We start from the raw sequence: 22,300 nt of genomic DNA, 5'->3' as shown, positions 1-22,300 counted from the left end.
AAGAACAGACATATCAATAATTACCATAAATGTAAATGGATTAAATACTCCAACCAAAAGACATAGACTGGCTGAATGGATACAAAAACAAGACCCATATATATGCTGTCTACAAGAGACCCACTTCAGACCTAGGGACACATACAGACTGAAACTGAGGGGATAGAAAAAGATATTCCATGCAAATGGAAATCAAAAGAAAGCTGGAGTAGCAATTCTCATATCAGACAAAATACACTTTAAAATAAAGACTATTACAAGAGACAAAGAAGGACACTACATAATGATCAAGTGATCAATCCAAGAAGAAGATATAGCAATTGTAAATATTTATGCACCCAACATAGGAGCACCTCAATACATAAGGCAAATGCTAACAGCCATAAAAGGGGAAATTGACAGCAACACAATAATAGTAGGGGACTTTAACACCCCACTTTCACCAATGGACAGATCAACCAAAATGAAAATAAATAAGGAAACACAAGCTTTAAATGACACATTGGACAAGATGGACTTAATTGATATTTATAGGACATTCCATCCAAAACCAACAGAATACACATTCTTCTCAAGTGCTCATGGAACATTCTCCAGGATAGATCATATCTTGGGTCACAAATCAAGCCTTGGAAAATTTAAGAAAATTGAAATCATATCAAGTATCTTTTCCGACCACAATGCTATGAGACTAGATATCAATTACAGGAAAAAAACCTAAAAAATACAAACACATGGAGGCTAAAGAGTATGCTACTAAACAACCAAGAGATCACTGAAGAAATCAAAGAGGAAATCAAAAAATACCTAGAAACAAATGACAATGAAAACACGATGACCCAAAACCTATGGGATGCAGCAAAAGCAGTTCTAAGAGGGAAGTTTACAGCAATTTAATCCTATCTCAAAAAACAAGAATAATCTCAAACAACCTAACCTTACACCTAAAGCAATTAGAGAAAGAAGAACAAAAAAAAATCGAAGGTTAGCAGAAGGAAAGAAATCATAAAGATCAGATCAGAAATAAATGAAGGGCTTCCCTGGTGGCGCAGTGGTTGAGAATCCGCCTGCCAATGCAGGGGACACGGGTTCGAGCCCTGGTCTGGGAGGATCCCACATGCCGCGGAGCAACTAGGCCCGTGAGCCACAATTACTGAGCCTGCGCATCTGGAGCCTGTGCTCCGCAACAAGAGAGGCCACGATAGTGAGAGGCCCGCGCACCGCGATGAAGAGTGGCCCCCACTTGCCACAACTAGAGAAAGCCCTTGCACAGAAACGAAGACCCAACACAGCCATAAATAAATAAATAAATAAATATTTAAAAAAAAAAAAAAAAAGAAATAAATGAAAAAGAAATGAAGGAAACAATAGCAAAGATCAATAAAACTAAAAGCTGGTTCTTTAAGAAGATAAACAGAATTGATAAGCCATTAGCTAGACTCATCAAGAAAAAAAGGAAGAAGACTCAAATCAACAGAAGTAGAAATGAAAAAGGAGAAGTAACAACTGACACTGCAGAAATACAAAGGATCATGAGACATTATTGCAAGCAACTATATACCAATAAAATTGACAACCTGGAAGAAATGGACAAATTCTTAGAAAAGCACAACCTTCCAAGACCGAACCAGGAAGAAGTAGAATATATAAAAGGACCAATCACAAGCACTGAAATTGAGACTGTGATTAAAAATCTTCCAACAAACAAAAGCCCAGGAGCAGACGGCTTCACAGGCAAATTCTATCAAACGTTTAGAGAAGAGCTAACACCTATCCTTCTCAAACTCTTCCAAAATACAGCAGAGGGAGGAACACTCCCAAACTCATTCTACGAGGCCACCATCACCCTGATACCAAAACCAGACAAAGATGTCACAAAAAAAGAAAACTACAGGGCCAATATCACTGATGAGCATAGATGCAGAAGTCCTCAACAAAATACTAGCAAACTGAATCCAGCAGCACATTAAAAGGATCATACACCATGATCAAGTGGGGTTTATCCCAGGAATACAAGGATTCTACAATATATGCAAATCAATCAATGTAATACACCATATTAACAAATTGAAGGATAAAAACCATATGATCATCTCAACAGATGCAGAAGAAGCTTTTGACAAAATTCAACACCCATTTATGATAAAAGCTCTCCAGATAGTAGGCACAGAGGGAACTTACCTCAACATAATAAAGGCCATATATGACAAACACACAGCCCACATTGTTCTCAATGGTGAAAAACTGAAACCATTTCCTCTAAGATCAGGAACAAGACAAGGCTGCCCACTCTCACAGCTATTATTCAACGTAGTTTTGGAAGTTTTAGCCACAGCAATCAGAGAAGAAAAAGAAATAAAAGGAATCTAAATCGGAAAAGAAGAAGTAAAACTGACACTATTTGCAGATGACATGATACTATACATAGAGAATCATAAAGATGCTACCAGAAAAATACCAGAGCTAATCAATGAATTTGGTAAAGTAGCAGGATACAAAATTAATGCACAGAAATCTCTTGCATCTCTACACACTAATGATGACAAATGTGAAAGAGAAATTAAGGAAACACTCCCATTTACCATTGCAACAAAAAGAATAAAATACCTAGGGATAAACCTACCTAAGGAGACAAAAGACCTGTAGGCAGAAAACTATAAGACAGTGAAGAAAGAAATTAAAGACGATAAAAACAGATGGAGAGATATACCATGTTCTTGGATTGGAAGAATCAACATTGTGAAAATGACTATACTACCCAAAGCAATCTACAGATTCAGTGCAATCCCTATCAAACTACGACTGGCATTTTTCACAGAACTAGAACAAAAAATTTCACAATTTGTATGGAAACACAAAAGACCGCAAGTAGCCAAAGCAGTCTTGAGAAAGAAAAACAGAGCTGGAGGAATCAGGCTCCCTGACTTCAGACTATACTACAAAGCTACAGTAATCAAGACAGTATGGTACTGGCCAAAAACAGAAATATAGACCACCGGAACAGGATAGAAAGCCCAGAGAAAAACCCACCCACATATGGTCACCTTAGTTTTGATAAAGGAGGCAAGAATATACAATGGAGAAAAGACAGCCTGTTCAATAAATGGTACTGGGAAAACTGGACAGCTACATGTAACAGAATGAAATTAGAACACTCCCTAACACCGTACACAAAAATAAACTCAAAATGGATTAAAAACCTAAATGTAAGGCCAGACACTATGAAACTCTTAGAGGAAAACATAGGCAGAACACTCTATGACATAAATCACAGCAAGATCCTTTTTGACCCACCTCCTAGAGAAATGGAAATAAAATAAAAAATAAACAAATGGGACCTAATGAAACTTAAATCTTTTGCACAGCAAAGGAAACCATAAACAAGACGAAAAGACAACCTCAGAATGGGAGAAAATATTTGCAAATGAAGCAACTGACAAGGGATTAATCTCCAACATATACAAGCATTACAGCTCAATATCAAAAAAACAAACAACCAAATCCAAAAATGGGCAGAAGACCTAAATAGACATTTCTCCAAAGAAGATACACAGATTGCCAACAACCACATGAAAGGATGCTCAACATCACTAATCATTAGAGAAATGCAAATCAAAACTACAAAAAGGGGGGCTTCCCTGGTGGTGCAGTGGTTAAGAATCCGCCTGCCAGTGCAGGGGACACAGGTTTGAGCCCTGGTCCAGGAAGATCCCACATGCCGCAGAGCAGCTAAGCCCATGTGCCACAACTACTGAGCCTGCGTGCCACAACTACTGAAGCCCACATGCCTAGAGCCTGTGCTCTGCAACGAGAAGCCACCACAATGAGAAGCCTGGGCACCACAACGAAAGAGTAGCCCCCACTCGCCGCAACTAGAGAAAGCCCACACACAGCAACAAAGACCCAAAGCAGCCAAAAATAAATAAATAAATATATTTTTTAAAATAAACTACAATGAGGTATCACTTCACACTGGTCAGAATGGCCATCATCAAAAACATCTACAAACAATAAATGCTGGAGAGGGTGTGGAGAAAAGGAAAACCTATTGTCCTGTTGGTGGGAATGTAAATTGATACAGCCACTATGAAGAACAGTATGGAGGTTCCTTAAAAAACTAAAAATAGACTACCATATAACCCAGCAATCCCATTACTGGGCATATACCCTGAGAAGACCATAATTCAAAAAGAGATGTACCACAATGTTCATTGCAGCACTATTTACAATAGCCAGTACATGGAAACAACCTAAATGTCCATTGACAGATGAATGGGTAAAGAAGATGTGGCACATATATACAATGGAATTTTACTCAGCCATGAAAAGAAACGAAACTGAGTTATTTGTAGTGAGGTGCATGGACCTAGAGTCTGTCATAGAGTGAAGTAAGTCAGAAAGAGAGAAACAAATACTGTATACTAACACATAAATATGGAATATAAAAAAAAAAAAAAAAGGTTCTGAAGAACCTAGGGGCAGGACAGGAATAAAGACGCAGATGCAGAGAATGGACTTGAGGACCCGGGGAGGGGGAAGTGTAAGCTGAGACAAAGTGAGAGAGTGGCATTGACATATATACCCTACCAAATGTCAAACAGTTTGCTAGTGGGAAGCAGCCGCATAGCACAGGGAGATCAGCTTGGTGTTTTGTGACCACCTAGAGGGGTGGGATAGGGAGGGTGGGAGGTAGACGCAAGAGGGAGGGGATATGGGGATATGTATATGTATAGCTGATTCACTTTGTTATACAGCAGAAACTAACACAACAATGTAAAGCAATTATATTTCAGTAAAGATGTTAAAAAAATATATATATATATAAATAAATAAATAGGTAAACTTAGTGCCCTATACATTCAATTTATAGTTAAAATCCTTCCCACAGAGAAAACTCCAGGCCCAGATGGTTTCACTGGTGAATTCTATTGAACATTTAATGAAGAAATAATACCTGTTATACACAAACTCCTGCAGAAAATTGAATACTAGATTATACTTCACAACTCATTCTATGAAACCAGAAATACCCAGAAACCAAAACCAGACAAAGGTATTATAAGAAAAGATAACTACAGACCATTATTCCTCATGATATCAATGAAATAATTTTTAACAAAAATTCAGCAAATCCAATCCAACAACATAGACAAATGATCATACATCATCAGCAAGTGGGGTTTATCCCAGAATACAAGGTTAGTTTAACATTTGAAAATCAATATATGTAATTAATTGTATTAACATATTAAAGGTTAAAAACCACCATTACAATAGAAGCAGAATAAACATTTGACAAAATCCAAAATCCATTACTGAAAAAAACTGTCAGAAAGATAGGAATGGAAATGAATTTCCTCGACCTGATAAAAGGCATCTATGAAAAACTCCAAGCTAGCATTGTACTTTGGATTGACTGGTTGTGTCTAAGATCAGGAACAAGGCAAGGATGTCCACTCTCAGCACTTTGATTCAAAATTTTAATGCAATAAAGCAAGAAAATAATTTAAGACCACCAAGATTGGAAAGAAAGAAGTAAACTAGATAATCTTTATTCACAGACAACGTGGTACTTCACAGAAAATCGTTTGGAATCTAAAAAAAAAAAAAAAAAAGGCACTAAAACTAAAAATTAAGGTTAGCAAGTTTGTAGGATACAAGACCAATATAGAAAAGTCAATTTTATTTCATGTAGAATTAGCACTGGACATTTTTGAAGTAGAAATTTTAAAAAGCAGTACTATTTTCTTTTTTATTTTGGCCGCGCCTCACAGCATGTGGGATCTTAGTTCCCCGACCAGGAGTTGAACCCATGCCCCTTGCAGTGGATGCCCCTTAAGTTTTGGTTTGTTGTTGTTGTTTTAAGCAGTACTATCTTCAGTAGCACCAAAACATATTTAAAACTTAGGAATATATCTGACAAAAGATCTGTAAGGCCTGTACACTGATAACTACAAAATATTACTGAGAGAAATCAAAGAAGATCTAGATAAATAAAGAGATATAACCATGTCCATGATTAGAAGATTCAATGTGGCTAAGAACTCAGTTCTCCCCAAATTGATCAATGTAATCGATGCAATCCTAGTCAAAATCCTTTTTAAACATTTTTTGCAGAAATTGATAGGCTGATTCTAAAATTCATATTAACTGGAAAAAAAAAAGCAGTGTTAGAGTAGATGAAACAACTTGAAGAATATGAACAAAGTTGTAGGATTTAACTACCTGATTTTAAAACTTATAAAGCTATGGTAATTGGGATGGGTGGTATTAGTGTAAAGATAGCTAAACCAATCAATGGAACAGAAAAGAGAGTCTAGAAATATATTCATACAATTAATTTTTAACAGAGGAACAAAGGCAATTCTGTGGAAGGATAGTCTTTCAATAAATGGTTCTGGAATAATTAGATATCCATAAGCAAATAAATAAGTAAAATTCTTTTCATACCTCATATCATATACAAAAATCAACTGAAAATGGATCATGGACCCAAATATAAAACCTGAAACTATAAAGCTTCTTATTCCACCCCCTAGGTATTTACCCAAGAGAAATCAAAGTGTATCCCCAAATGCAGGCATGTACACAAATGTTCATAGCAACTTTATTTGTAATAACCACAAAGTAGAAGCAACACTATATTAGAGTTCTCCAGAGAAGCAGAACTGATAGTGTGTAGATAGATATAGATTAATTATAAGAATTGACTCACATGGTTATGGAGACCAAGAAGTCCCATGATCTGTTGTTGGCAAGATTTTGTATCATGTTAGGTGGAATTATGACTCTATTATGGTCATAACAAGTGGACAAGCTGGAGAACCAGGAACCAGAAGGTGCTAATGTAATTCAGTCTGAGCCCAAAGTCCTCAGAATGGGGAGAGATGGGGGGTGAGGGGAGAGCCAGTGATGTAAGTTCCAGTCTGAGTCCAAAAACCCAAGATCAGGAGTGCCGATGTCCAAGGGTAGAAGATGGGTATCTCAGCTCAAGCAAGAGCAAGTGAATTCACCCTTCCTCTACCTTTTTGTTCTATTAAGTCCCTCAATGGATTGGATGGTGCCCACCCATTTGGGTAAGGGGTGATCTTCTTTACTCAGTCTACTGATTCAAATGGTAATCTCTTCTGGAGACACCCTCACAAACACACTCAGAAATAATGTTTTACCAGCTATTGGGGCATCCCTTAGCCCAGTCAAGTTGACATGTAAAATTAACCACCAAAAACACAAATTTCCATCAACATGTGAATGTATAAACAAATTGTGGTATAGCAGTACAATGGAATGCTACTCAGCAATAAAAAGGAACAAACTACTGATACAAACAACAACATGCATGAATCTTAATTATGCTGAGTAAAAGAAGATAGACAAAAACACATACGTTCTGTATGATTCCACTTACATAAATTCTAGAAAATACAACTAATCTACGGTGACAGAAAGTAGGTCAGTAATTGCCCGAGGGAAGAGGAGAAGGGTGATGGTGAGCAGGAGAAGGGATTACAAAAGGGCACAAGGAAACTTTTGGTTACGATAGACATGTTCATTATCTTGAATATGGTGATGGTTCCGCTGGAGTATACATATGTCAGAACTTATATTGTACACTTTAAACATGTGCAGTTTATTATCCATCATATCTCAATAAAGCTGTTGAAAAAATTAAAACCACCACTGGCCAGTGTTTCCAAAGGCCTACATGGATTGGAAGATTCATCATAATGGCTTACCAAGCCACACATGATCTGGCTCATAATTTTCTCTCTGACTCCATATCCTGCTACTTCCTTCTTTGCTTTCTGCATTCTACGCACGCTGGCTTATTTACTGTTCCTGGAATATTCCTCAAGTGCTTCTAACTCAGGGCTTTACATGAGTGTTCCCTCTATCTAGAGTACTCTTCTCCCAGATATTTCCATGCCTAGCTCATTTACCTCCTGTGTTGGTCAGTTTTATGTGTCAACTTGGCTAGGATATAGTCCTGAGTTATTCAATCAAGCAATAACTAGGAGTTTCTCTGGTTGAACTCTAGTCAAAGAGAGTTCAACCTCCTCAGGTCCTCACTCAAGTATGACCTTCTCTAGTGAGGGAGTCCTTGGCAATCCCATTTAAAATTGCAACCCTTGACTATTTGGATCTCCTTTCCTGCTTTATTTTTTTCCAGTGAACTTATCACTAGAACTTTAGCTCCCTGAGGATAGGAATATTGTTTCTCTGTTGTCCATTATTTTAACCACAGTGCCTACAGCAATACCTAATATACAGTAAGAATGAATATTTTCGTAAGAGATATTAAGAATACAGAGAAGGTACCCTTAATCCATCTCACTCTACAGGAATCAGGGAAGACTTCCTAGAGGAGACAACATAGTTAGATGAAAGCATTTAGGGTGGGAGGTGACATCTAGAGTAAGGGAATTTAATATAAGCAGGGAGAACAGCAAATTCAAAGTCCAAAAGGCAATAATGGTATTGCTAAAGTGTATTGTGTACTTACTATGGACCAGGGATTGTGCATATGTACTCTCTTCATGAATCTTCACAATTACATGAGGGAGGTACTAATACAGTCCCAATTTTATAGATGTGGAAACTGAGGCACAGAGAGATTTGGTACCTTGCCCAAGATCACACAGCTCAGGAAGAGGCAGAACTGGGATTTGACCTCCAGAATCTATATCGGCTCCACTGAGAGAACTGACATGGTGAGTATGTGGAACGTCCCATAATTCAGTGTGTCTGAAGGGTGGAATATGAGAGAGCATGGAGAGACAAGAGAAGAAACAGGTGAGTGGACCCTGCATTCTGGAACTGGGTCTTGTTTCTATCTCCAACTAGCTGTTGGTCTCTGAACTTCAGAGAGGAAGTTGTATTAAGATGTGTGTACAGGGCTTCCCTGGTGGCGCAGTGGTTAAGAATCTGCCTGCCAATGCAGGGAACATGGGTTAGAGCCCTGGTCCGGGAAGATTCCACATGCCACAGAGCAACTAAACCCGTGAGCCACAACTACTGAGCCTGTGCTCTAGAACTCGCGTGCCACAACTACTGAGCCCGCGTGCCACAACTACTGAAGCCCGCGCTCCTAGAGCCTGTGCTCCGCAACAAGAGAAGCCGCTGCAATGAGAAGCCTGCGCACCGCAATGAAGAGTAGCTCCCACTCGCCGCAACCAGAGAAAGCCCATGCACAGCAACAAAAACCCAACGCAGCCAAAAAGTAAACAATAAAATAAATAAACTTATTAAAAAAAAAAAAAGATGTGTGTAGGATCGCTCCTAGTTATAAGAGGCTGTGTCTCTGGATACCGCCTATCCCAGAACCGTGCTAAGTGCTGTTATGGTGATGGGGTGGGGAAGCGGAGATCAAAACCATAGTCTATATGCCAGCTGAAAAGTCAGGACAGGCACAAACTACTTGATAACAACAGAGACAGTCCCAAAAGGGGACAGGTATCTGAAGACTTCAACTTGCAAATAGAGTTTAGAGAAGGCAAAAGTGAGTGGGAATTCTCTCCCATGGAATTGGAAAAGATATTCACAAATCATATATGTGAAAAGGGATTACTATTCAGAATATATAAAGTACTCCTACAAATCAACAACAAAAAACAAACAACCCAATTCAAAAATGAGCAAAAGGTAAAGCAATTATACTCTAATAAAAGTGTTAAAAAAAAAAATGAGCAAAAGGGAATTCCCTGGACGTCCAGTGGTTAAGACTCTGTGCTTTCACTGCAGTGGGCCCCGGTTTGATCCCTGGTCAGGGAACTAAGGTCCCACAAGCTGCACACATGGCCAAAAACAAAACAAAGGAAACAAAACAAAACAAAAATGAGTAAAAGACTTCACAGTTCTCCAAAGAAGATATACAAATGACCAATAAGCTCATGAAAATATGCTCAGTGTCACTATGTCACTAGCCATTAGAGAAAATACAAATCAAAACCACAGTGAGATACCATTTCACATGGCCCATCCATTAGGATGTCTATATCAAACAAAGAAAAAAGAAGAAAGAAAGAAAAGAACAAGCTGTGACAAGGATGTGGAAAAATTGGAACCTGGTGTCTTGCTGGTGGGAATGAAAAATAGTTTGGCATTTGAAACATGTGATCCAGCAATTCCACTGCTGGTTATATACACAAAATAACTGAAAGCAGGGACTCAGATATTTGTATACTCATGTTCATAGCAGCATTATTTTCAATACCCAAAAGGTGGAAACAACCCAAATGTTCATCAACAGATGAAAAAACAAAATGTGGTATATACATACAATGGAATATTATTCAGCCTTAAAAAAATAATGAAATTCTGATACATGCCACAACATGGGTGAACTTTGAAAGCATTTTGCTAAGTGAAATAAGCCAGTCACAAAAGGAAAAATGATGTATGAGTCCACATATATGAGATACCTAGAGCAGTCAAATTTAGAAAGACGCAAAGTAGAATGGTGGCTGCCAGGGACTGGGGAGAGGAGGGAGTAGGAAGTTGTTGTTTAATAGGTACAGAGTTTCAGTTTTGCAAGATGAAAAGAGTCTCGCAGATTGATTGCACAATGTGAATGTACTTAACACTATTGAACTGTACACTTAAAAATGATTAAGATGGTAAATTTAATGTTATGTGCATTTTACCGCAATATAAAAATTTAAAAAGAGAAATAGAAGTAGTGGAGCTAGGATTCAAATCCAGGTCATCTGATGACAATACGTGCTCTTAACACCAGGCTACACTAGTCCTGCAGGTAATAAGACCCATGAGCCTTAGAAGGTAGTTTATCTGTCACCCTGTCTTGCCAGAGCATGTCCCTTGGATTCCACTTATATGAGGTATCCAGAATAGGCAAATTCATAGACAGAGAGAATAGAATAGAGGTTATCAGGGGCTGGAAGGAGGAAGGAATGGGGAGTTATTTTTTAATGGGTACAGATTTTCTGTTCGGGATAATAAAAAAGTAGACCTCACACCATAAAACATTCTTTTCTCTTGTGACATGATCCACTAACTTAATAGTGCAAATGGCATTGCCAGAATAAACACTCTTCTGATCACTACTTCCTTGAAATTCATGAGGATTCTTCAGTTCATAATGAGGTTATAGTTCGTTTGGACCCAGACTTACCTATATTCTTGTGTCCTAATAAAGCCCAAAGTGAAGATCTCCACAGAGGTCCCTCAGGGGTTTACTTAAGCAACCACCCACTTTTCACGAATTCTTAATAGGACTTTAAAGACCTTAGATTACCTTGTTATTTTATGTTCATCCAGTACATAGTTAACATTTTGCTGTATTCTAAAGATGAAGTGAGCTCTAGAACTGGTATCAGTCCATTTAATTTTTTAGCTAGAATATCATAAGTTTCCAAAGAAAAGTTACAGTTTTGTCAAGCCAAAGTTCATTGCCTAGGGCATGATTTATACCAGGAAGGCAAAGCTCTCACTTGCAGGCTATCTGCAAACCATTCATTTTCCAGGCTCACTATCAAACAAGAGGATTCTTTGCTAGGGCTCCTAGTTATTGCCAGCAATGGATTCCCAACTTTTCTGAAATTGCTATTTAATGAAGTTCCCAGTAACTCATCCTCTTCTGTGAAAACCTAAACATGACCAGGCATTGTGTGGTATAAATTTAGCTCTCCAACCACCTCCTTCAATCTGGAACTAACTAATTATTATAAACCTTTTTTTTTTGTTTGTACATGAGCAACCTGGACAGGCCCTTGGTGTTCTGACTCAATTTTATAGGAATCTGATTCAGTTCTGACTCAAAAGCATGGAGACCAATTGCTTACCACAGCCTCCTCTAATTATAGCTTTATAATAACTTTTTTTATGTTGATTTTTTAAATTGGCTGCCATTCAAACCCTGGTGGATTGCAAAATGCCCCTTCTTGTCCTCCCGTTCACCCTGGCCGGGGGGCCCCCTTTCATAGGGGACCTGTCTTAGTCCTTTCAAGCTGCTATAACAAAATACACAGACTGGATAGCTTATAAACAACAGAAATTTATTTCTCACAGTTCTAGAAGTTTGATGTCCAAGATCAGGATGCTAGCACGGTCGGGTGAGGGCTTTTTTCCGGGTCGGAGATGTCTCATTGTGTCCTCACATGGCTAGGGATCTCCTGGATCTTCTTTTATAAGGCACTAATACCATTTATGAGTATCCCCCCCAAAGCCACCACCTACTAATGCCACCACCTTTGGGGTTAGGATTTCAACATGAATGTGTGGGGTTCACAGACATTCAGACCATGGCAGAGCCTGTTCTCATTGGCTATTGACTAATTCTCTCTTAAATGAGTCAGCCAGTCTCTCTCTAATTGCCCAGCCAGTCTTCAGGTGGTGCCGCCACAAGAAGCCTAAGAAGTCAACCTGGAAGTTTAATTTGGACCTTACTCATCCAGTAGAAGATAGAAGTTTGATTCTGGAAATTTTGAACAGTTTCCATGAGAGAAGGTTAAAGTCAATGGAAAAACTGGAGATCTTGGGAATGTCATTCCCATTGAATGCTTCAAGAATAAAATCATAATTGTTCCTGAGAAATAGTTCTCTAAAAGGTATTTGAAATATCTTACCACAAAATATCTTAAGGAGAACAATCTTCATGATTGACTTTATGTGGTTGCATCTGACAAGGAGACTTATGAAGTTTGTTACTTCCAGATTAGTCAAGATGAAGATGGATCTGAGTCTGAGGACTAGGTGAAGCTGCCCCTTATAGGGCTTTGAAAACAAATGAGGCATGCAGGAGAAATAAACATCTAGAAATGGACTTTTAGTTTATTAGTGAATAAGATATTGTAATCTGTTAAAAAAAAAATGAGTCAGCCAGGTCGGCATACCTGGGCTGATTTACCTGTGCTTTCCCATCCCCTCTACCAGTGGTTTTATTACTGCACATAACAATACTTTGAAAAATCAGCAAGAGCTTTGCAAACCATGCTGAAAATCCTAGACCCATGCAAAGCCTTCTCTGTGGAGATGAACAAGGTGGCACCACAGCAGTGTCAGAGGAGGTCTGCTAAAACATAAAATTTAAATAAAACCCAAAGTTTTATAACATAATGCCCAAAACGTTCATGCTTTGATCAAAAATCACTCAAACCAAGAATCAGGAAAATCTCTCAATATGAATGAGAAAAGGCAATAATCAGATACCCATATCCAAATGACATAGATGTTAGAATGATCTGTCGAAGAAAGATTTTGAAGAAGCCATCATAATAATGTATCAGTGAGCCATTATGAACAGATTTGAAACCAACGAAAACAGAAAGTCTCAGTAAAGAAATAGAAGATAAGAAACGGGTAAATGGAAATTTTAGAACTTAAATATAAAATACAGTAATCAAACTGAAAGTCAATGGATGGGCTCAATAGCAGAACTGAAGAAACAGAGGAAACAATCCATGGACTTGAAAATAGAACAATAGAAATAACTCAATCTGAACAACAGAGATAAAATAGACAGAAAAATAAAATGAACATAGAATCAGGGACTTGTGGAGCTATACAAAAAATCTAGTGGTTGTGTCACCAGAGTCTTAGAAAGAGCAAGAAAGGGGGCAGAGATTAAAAAGTATTCAAAGAAATAATGGCTGAAAAATTTCCTAAATTTCCTGAAAATTTGTCCAAAAGACATAAGCTTACAAATTCAGGAAACTGAGTGAATCCCAAATAGCACAAACCCTCAAAATCTATGCCAGGACACATCATAGTCAAACATCTGAAAACTAAAAACAAAGAAAAAATCTTGAAAGCAGCAAAAGAGAAAAGATGCATTATTTATAGGGGATAAACACTTTGAATGACAGCAGGTTTTCTTATCAAAATCCATGGAGGCCAGAAGGAGGTGGCACATTTTTCATGTGCTGAAAGAAAAGAAGTGTCAACCTAGAATTCTATATCCAGCAAACATATCCTTCAGGAATGAAGGAGAAATCAAGACTTTCTCAGAGGGAGGAAAATTAGGAGAATTTGTCCAGCAGACCTATCCTAAAAGAATGGCTAAAGGAAACTCTCTAAACAGAAAGAAAATGATAAAAGAAGAAATCTTGGGCTTCCCTGGTGGCTCAGTGGTTAAGAATCCGCCTGCCAATGCAGGGGACATGGGTTCGAGCCCTGGTCTGGGAGGATCCCACATGCCGCAGAGCAACTAAGCCTGTTCACCGCAAGTACTGAGCCCGCATGCCACAACTACTGAAACCCACTGCATGCAGCAACGAAGACCCAGCACAGCCAAAATATAAATTAATTAATTATTTTTTTTAAAAAAAGAAGAAATCTTGTAAGGAAGGACGTCAGGAAGGAAGAAAGTACGACAGAAAGATTAATAGTATAATAGCAACATATTGAGATAAAGAATACTTTGAACTGCTAGATGGAGAGAGTCCCCACCAACTCATAACAGAGAATTTATTTATTTATTTATTTATTTATAAATTTATTTTATTTATTTACTTTTGGCTGCATTGGGTCTTCATTGCTGCTCAAGGGCTTTCTCTAGTTCTGGCAAGCGGGGGCTACTCTTCATTGCAGTGTGCGGGCTTCTCATTGTAGTGTCTTCTCTTGTTGCAGAGCATGAGCTCTAGGCGTACGGGCTTCTGTAGTTGCGGCACGTGGGCTCAGTAGTTGTGGCATACGGGCTTAGTTGCTCCACGGCATGTGAGCTCATCCCGGACCAGGGCTCGAACCCGTGTCCCCTGCATTGGCAGGCAGATTCTTAACCACTGAGTCACCAGGGAAGTCCCACATCAGAGAATTTAAATTTTGGTTTTTGTAAGTCATTAAAGTTTTGTTGAATACTTTCTTCTGCCGTATAGCCCATTTATGCTGATTGATTAAATCATAATTGTTTTAATTTAATTTTGTAATTTTAATTTTTCTATTATATTCATATTCACTATAAATCTCTTAAAAATATTAATATGAAATTTTAAATTGTCTTAAAAAAATCAGTGTAACTTACCTAGCCCTAACCCTATAGGAGAGAAATCATTATGACCAGCTCAATAAATGCAGAGAAAAATATTGACAAAAAGGTAATTAAAGGAGTATTTAATTAGAAAGAGAGAGTAGGTCATGGGTGAATTGAACATAGAATATAGAGTCAGAAAGATCTGCATTCAAATTATGATCATGTCATAAAACTTCTTGCAAGTTGCTTATCTCTTCAGAGACTGTTTCTTCTTTTGTAAAATGAATTGTTTAGAAGATTAAAGGAGATACTGCTTATCAATAACCTGCTGTCTAGCACAGAATAGGGGCTCAATACATGATAACTGTTATTAACAACATTACATAGGCTATATATATATATATATATGTATATATATATATATCCTTAAAAGTACTATACTAGTGGAAGACATAAAAAGAAAGGAGCTGTTTGGGAAAACAGATGAACTAATACTTGTATTATTAAGAAGTCCCAAAGGGTTAAAATCTATACTACATAAATACATTATTTAATGTTATGTTTTATTTTATTCATTTAAAAATTTTTATTTTAAAAAAAATTAATAACAAATAAATACATATATTTTTTAATCAAAAAGAAAAGAAAAAGGAAAATCACACCAAAAAATTAATAGCAAGAAATCAAGAGATAAGACGATGAGACGAGATGGGGTTGTAAGGGCCCCATACGAGTGCTTTTTTTTTTTTTTTTGGCTGTGTTGGGTCTTTGTTGATGTGCGTGGGCTTCCTCTAGCTGCGGCGAGCAGGGGCTACTCTTCATTGCGGTGCTTGGGCCTCTCATTGCGGTGGCTTCTCTTGTTGTAGAGCACGGGCTGTAGGCATGAGGTCTTCAGTAGTTGTGGTGCATGGGCTCAGTAGTTATGGCGCACAGGCTCAGTAGTTGTGGCACACGGGCTTAGTTGCTCCATGGCATGTGGAATCTTCTCGGACCAGGGCTCGAACCTGTGTCCCCTGCATTGGCAGGCAGATTCTTAACCGCTGCGCCACCAGGGAAGCCCATGAGTGCTTTTTGAATTCACAGCAAACAGTACTTCTATCTCCCAAGCAACTCGTCTGTAAAATGGTTCATGTCAACTACATTTGGGTATGACGAGCATGGAAACAATAAAAGGCACACAAATCAAAATTATACTATTTCCTAAGCATGCTATAGTATCAAGTTTATATTTAATTATGTTGAGTTTTGACGTGTACAGAATTCCATCGAAATGTCTCTGGGTAATTTCATGGGAAGTACATTTAACCTAAGCTCTATCTGGCTGATCTTGAAGGAACCGTTCTCCGAGCTTGTTTGCCCAGCTGCTGCCTGGAACACAGTGTGGGGCTGGGATGAAATCAGTGATGGGGTTGGTGGGTGATCAGCCAGCCTTGGACAGAATATTTCAAATAACCACCTGTATATTACTTTATAAGCTTCTGCAGTTTTGACTTTAACAGATTTTTAATATTTTAAACACGTTTAAAGTTCACATGCTTTTAGTTTTTGCACAAAGGCTCAGACTGGATCCAAGTATTTTTTTGTCCTGCTATTGCAATGAGAAACTATAGGATTTGTTTGTAGTTCCATCGTCACCACTGAACAGCGGTGCCTGTGGCCAGTCTTCCTGGGCCCCGCTAAGATGGACACTGCAGCACGACTCAGAGGTTGGCCACATCTGGTTATTTGACTGTGTCAGCTCTACATACTCCACTGACATGGCTAATTTCGGAGCCATCCCCAGAGACCTGGCTCCCTGCTTCTCCTAGGCAGCTGTGAAGACTGGACATCATAAAGGAGCTAGTCAAGGCCACGTAAGTACCTCTAGAATTCAAATTCCGAGCTCTTTTCTATTAATAGACAAACAGCACTGACACTTGAAACATGCCACTAATTAAATGCCCAGATGTGTAGAAAAAATAAGTAAATAAACTTATGCTTAAAATAGGTCCTTGGACTTCCCTGGTGGTTAAGACTCCACCTGCCAATGCAGGGGACATGGGTTCGAGCCCCGGTCTAGGAAGATCCCACATGCCGTGGAGCAACTAAGCCCGTGTGCCACAACTACTGAGGCTACGCTCTAGAGCCCGCGAGCCACAACTACTGAGCCCACGTGCTGCAACTACTGAAGCCCGCACACCTAGAGCCTGTGCTCTGCAACAAGAGAAGCCACTGCAATGAGAAGCCCGCACACTGCAACAAAGAGTAACCCTGCTTGCCGCAACCAGAGAAAGCCTGCGCGCGTCAATGAAGACCCAACACAGCCAAAAATAAATAAATAAATAAATAAATACTAATAATAATAGTCCCTCAATAGATAGTCAATGAATAAGAAGAGATAACTCGCAAACAGAAAATGAAAAGAGTAGACTACTACACACAAGTGGAAAGGAAAATGTTAATCTTTAAGAATTTTTTTCAAGTGTGGCAGCATTTAATTAATGAAAAAAAATTACATTTCCCACCTCCATCTGTGCTCCTGGGATCCACCATTCTGTTGGGATTTTCTTGCGCAGGGTGTCATCTAAGATGATCTAAGAATAATTTTTTATATAAAAATGTCTCAATTATAAAAATCTTAGAAAAAATGTTTAATGAAAATGCCCAATTCTGCTGAAGCTGGGGTGAAATACGCATACTCATCTAGGGCTGCAGCAGCTCAAGTTGATACAAAATAGGCTTGAAAAGCCAGAATTTCATGAAAAAAATAATGCAGAATAGAGTAGGTTTTGTATTATATTACTCTCAGAATATATTGGATTGGTCAAAAAGTTCATTCGGGTTTTTCCGTAAGACATATGGAAAGACCCAAACGAAGTTTTTGGCCAACCCAATATGTTTAATAGTTTAATTTCCTTAATAGTAAATTAATATGTACATGATAACAAACTACAGAAAGGTCCAGGTTGGACTTACAGTCTTTTTGAGGTAGTTAGTTCTGTGGAATTCAGGGAGTTATCTTACTGCTCCAGCTTTTCCAACCAATTTGAGTGTCCTGTAATAAATCCCTTTCTACTTAAAGCACCTTGAACACCCAGAGGGGTTTCAGTTCCTTGTGCAGAACGCTAAGCACTAAATGGGTTTGACAACATTGCCCAAAGGAGCAGTGTAAGAGACTCAACAGGATGAAAACAGCATTCCAACATGAGAGACTAGAACTGCTTATTACTGTGAGCTTCTCTCATGGCAACCTAAATCCCTCCTAATGCTAAAAAGCCTATTTACTTCTTGTCAATCCCTTGTTGAATAGCTACAATGTTGAGCTCCAATTCAGGTGTCGGAAATCAACATTTCTGCTAGAGAAAGGTGCATCTGAGCCCAGACTGACTGTGCCTGGGACATGACCAGGGCCCTCCCTACCCCACGGAATGGTGATTGACAGGCCCTCATGATGAGTCCCTGGGATAAGTTTTGTGCAGTTGGATAATACACTTGGCCACATTAGACTTGTCCCTTGATGCTAATGTCCATCTAGTTGACACCGTGCTGCAAAATATACTAATACACGCGATGGGTGATCGCCCATTAATAAATCATGCTGTTGTTCTACTCTGATCACCTGTCATAAAATATTCAGAACTAAAAATGCCTTTCAGTTTAAATGGTCACTAGGGCTTTAGTCCAGTTCAATGGTAAGTTCAGGTTTTATTATATTTTTGCACAGACTAGATGTGGAGCACAAACTGAAGAGTTCCAGGAGAAGCACCAAATGGCCCACCCCACACGGAAGGTGGGGACCTATGCGGTGCAGGAATATGTGATGGGAGGAATGGCCAGAGCCCTCCATTTGGCTATTCCCATCCCTAGCCTGACACTGGCTCTGCTGAGAGGCTCATCTGGTCATGGGAAGCCAGCCAGATGGGGGCATTTTAGGATGTGTTCCCTAGTTTTTTACTGTAAGCATTTAAAATGTTTCCAGTCTTTTGTGGTCATATAAGGAGACGATAGAGTGGAGGAATCTATATGAACATAGCTGGGATTGGAGCTCAAATTACCAAGCATGCCATCCTGCATAGGAAACTCTGGATGACTGGAGATTTGGGAAGGCTCAATTCAGATATCCTGTCACTAATAGAGATGGTTAGCATGTTTGTAAGTCATGTCTGAGGAGCTGTGGTCCTGACTGGCAGGTGGTGAATGTGGGAAGTATGAAGGGTGAATTGACAGGAAGGAGTGAATCTGGGACTTTGTATCTGGAACGTGGAGAGTGGTTTGTTTCCTGCACAGAGCCCAATGATGAATGGGTCTGAGAGCACAAACCAAAGAAAGCAGTGTCAGAGACTCAGCATGATGAAAACAGCCGTCCAGCAAGAGAAATTAGACCTTTCAGGTTTTCTCTAACTTTTGTTCATTTTTAGGACATGGTTAGAGCCAAAGAAGAGTTGGTAAAGGGATCAGGGTTGGGACTAGGGTGATGCAAATGAGGCCCCTATGGCACAAAACTTAAGGAGGTACTCACTCTCTGGGACCAGCTCTACATCTGTATGACCTTGAGAGTGAGTATCTCCTTAAATTTCGTGCCTCCTTGCCTCGAGGTTATCCTGGCCTTGGTAGGGAAATTTTCAGACAACTAAACAGCCTAGGCTCCCCCATCACTCGTGTCCCCACGTCCTTTTCTCCTATTTCCCAGGTCTCTGAATTTTCCCTCACTGCCCACCCCAGGTACAGTACCATAAGAATCTAATCTTAAATTAGATTTGAAAGGAAGGGCAGTGCCAGTTAGTTCCATTGAAGCCTCCCTGTATTCTCCCCTGCCTGGACCAAAGATGGATATGGGGAAAGTGATTTCCAAGACGGACATATCTTCCTCATCTCCACTCCCTGAATCCAAGCCCAGCTTAACACCGAAATGGTTTCTCATTCTAAGTTTTTTTTGTCCTCAGCACACAGCTTGCAGGATCTTAGTTCCCCGACCAGGGGACCAGGGATCAAACCTTCACCCTAGACAGTGAAAGCCCGGAATCCCAACCACTGGACAGCCAGGGAATTCCCTCTCATTCTAATTCTGACCTCCCCTCACTCTTGCCTCTCGTCCCATCCTTGGATCAGTTTAGGCCACTCAAGTGCTTTCACTAAGGGTTCCCTTCACTGTCAGCTCTAGGCTGCTCCATTCTGGTCTCAGAGCTAATAAATGGATCCACTTTCTCCAATATGGCAGCTACCTTCTTCCCTTAATCTTTGCTTTACTCAGCCAGCTCTTGGCTCTAGGACAACTCTCAGGTGCCTCCTAGAGTGAGAGAAAAAGCTTTCCCACTCAGAGTGATCTTAGGCAGTTGGCAAACAACCAAGTGTGGGATCTCAAGAAATCTTCCCACCTCCTATCAAATAATTCCTATTTTACTTCTCCGATGTATACCTCTTGATAAGAATGCAAATACCCCTGGGAAGCCGAATACTTTAATCTGTCATCAAGCAAGGCTTATATGAATAAAGGAGATGAGAATAGATTTTGGTAGAGAGTTTGAGGCCTTGGGTACCTTGAGTTAAAGAGGCTTCTAAAGGATAACCTTGGTGTTCCAAATGTGACAGTTACAATTTTGCAGAGAGCCTTCCTCAAAGTTCCCCGCTCATCACTCTCCTACCTTACACCTACTTCCCTTATCTTCTCACCTCCTCTCCTGGCAAGTCAGTGCGGGTTGTTGACAGGAAACCCCTACCCCTTGCTATAAGACCTCTCCAGAGCGCTGCTTGAATGTGCTCATGATGTGGCAGCTGACTCCTGTGGAGAAAGGGATGCCAGAGAGAGAGCGAGAAGGAGCCCCCTATTCTTCTTATGTCCTAATCTCTCACACAGCATCATTTCTGCCACATTCTGTTAAACGGAAGTGAGTTGTGAGATTTAGCCCATAACCTAAAGGGAGATGAATTAGGCTCCACCTTTGAAGAAAAGCATATCAAAAAATTTGTGGACTTATTGTACTTAAGCTGTGGGATGAGTCACTGTTATTGCCCGTCATGGTTCAATCCATCAGCAGGTCCTGTTGCTCTACATTCAAAATATACCTCAAATCTGACTGTTACCGGGTCCAAGCTCGCTCTGTTCGCCGCACGACAGGCCAATGAATTGGAGACGAGGTGCTGAGGCAGGGAATACGACTTCACTGGGAAAGCCGGCAGACCGAGAAGATGGCAGACTCGTGTCTCCGATAAACCATCGTATCTGAGTCTGGATGCCAATTTCTTTTATAGAATTAGAGAGGGAGAGGCGGTGAGGAAGTCAAGTAAAAGGGCCATCAGTCTTGCAAAACATCTCCTGGAATGACCAGCCTCGGTGAGGGGATGTGTTAGTTTCTTTTTTCTTGCAGCCATTCAGAGGTGGGCAGGTTTCCCTGAGGCAGGCCATTTTGTATGATTATAATAACAAAAGCAACGAAAAGCAAAGGTTAAAGTCAAAGAAACAGATCCAACGTGGAGTCCGATTTAGCTCTTCCCTGTTACAGGACCGTATTTTTCTATTTTCTTTATTAAGTTATGATTCATACACAGGAAAATTTACCCTTTTGCGGGTATATAGTACTGCAAGTTTTGACAAACATATAAAATCATGTAACTAACACCACAATAAAGATAAGAGAACAGTCCTATTAATCCAAAAACTTCCCCATGACCCTCAGTGGGAAAGTAGGGAAAGTTCTACTGGGCTTTCTGATGCTAATAGAAATAGGCAGTGGTAGCTGAATTTGCAGGAAACTCCCTGGGAAGAGGGGGTATTGGTATTTTCAGGAGGCTCTCCTTTACTCAGGTATGGGAAGTTCAGATAAGATTTCTTTCTGTATCTTCTGTAGCTTAAAATTTTAACTTTACCAATTCTGGGAGTTCCAGTGGGTCGCCACACCTCTCACCCTCCAGGAGGCTAGACTGGCTTTCTTATTTGGCAGTCTGCAGGCTGTGTTCTGAAAGAAAGCAGAAGCTGCAAATGTCTGGAGACCTAGGCTCTGGAACACATACTGAGACAGGAGGGAAGGGGGCAGGGCACAACCCTTAAAGAATGATACAGCTGTTGAGAAAAACTGGATATGACAAAAACTGGTTAGAACTGATTAGGCCAAGACGGCAGAAGATTCGACTTCCAGGGGACACTGAGCAGTATTATATGCTCACTGTAATACATTAGCACACGCTACATGACACACCCACTTGTGCCATGACAGTTCCAAGGCCCACCATAAAAGGCCAAAAAGTGGGCGGTGGCCAATTCCTAGAAATCCCTGCCTCTTTCCCCCCAAAAATAGTTGGAATAATCCTCTCACTCGTTAGCCTATGAAATTACCCAGCCCATAAAAACTAACCACCCCATATTTCAGGGCCGCTCTCTCCTGAGATGGACCACATTCT

At 39.7% G+C, this 22,300-nt stretch overlaps 1 protein-coding gene, 1 long non-coding RNA gene and 1 pseudogene across 4 annotated transcripts in view; 2 read left to right on the top strand and 1 right to left on the bottom strand.

The window, feature by feature from the left end:
- LOC309660185 overlaps positions 1–11,504 on the top strand; it is a 41,357-nt gene extending 29,853 nt beyond the window's left edge. The window contains exons 3-4 of one of the 2 annotated variants that reach the window (XR_014263246.1): positions 8,591–8,711; positions 8,845–11,504. This is a non-coding gene — a long non-coding RNA (uncharacterized lncRNA). Of the gene's footprint in view, positions 1–8,590 lie in introns of both variants that reach the window. The other variant, XR_014263247.1, reaches the window with a different exon arrangement.
- LOC309659507 (monocarboxylate transporter 1-like) overlaps positions 1–22,300 on the bottom strand; it is a 147,179-nt gene that overhangs the window by 66,935 nt on the left and 57,944 nt on the right. The window lies entirely within an intron of this gene.
- LOC309660020 (ribosomal protein eL22-like pseudogene) lies at positions 12,181–14,642 on the top strand (annotated as a pseudogene). The gene has a single exon. The product of its transcript is annotated as a ribosomal protein eL22-like pseudogene (transcript).

This window comes from Balaenoptera physalus (genome assembly GCF_965194825.1).
Source record: "Balaenoptera physalus genome assembly, chromosome: 1".
In the NCBI taxonomy this organism is placed as follows: domain Eukaryota; kingdom Metazoa; phylum Chordata; class Mammalia; order Artiodactyla; family Balaenopteridae; genus Balaenoptera; species Balaenoptera physalus.
This window is presented reverse-complemented; position numbering and strand designations above follow the sequence as displayed.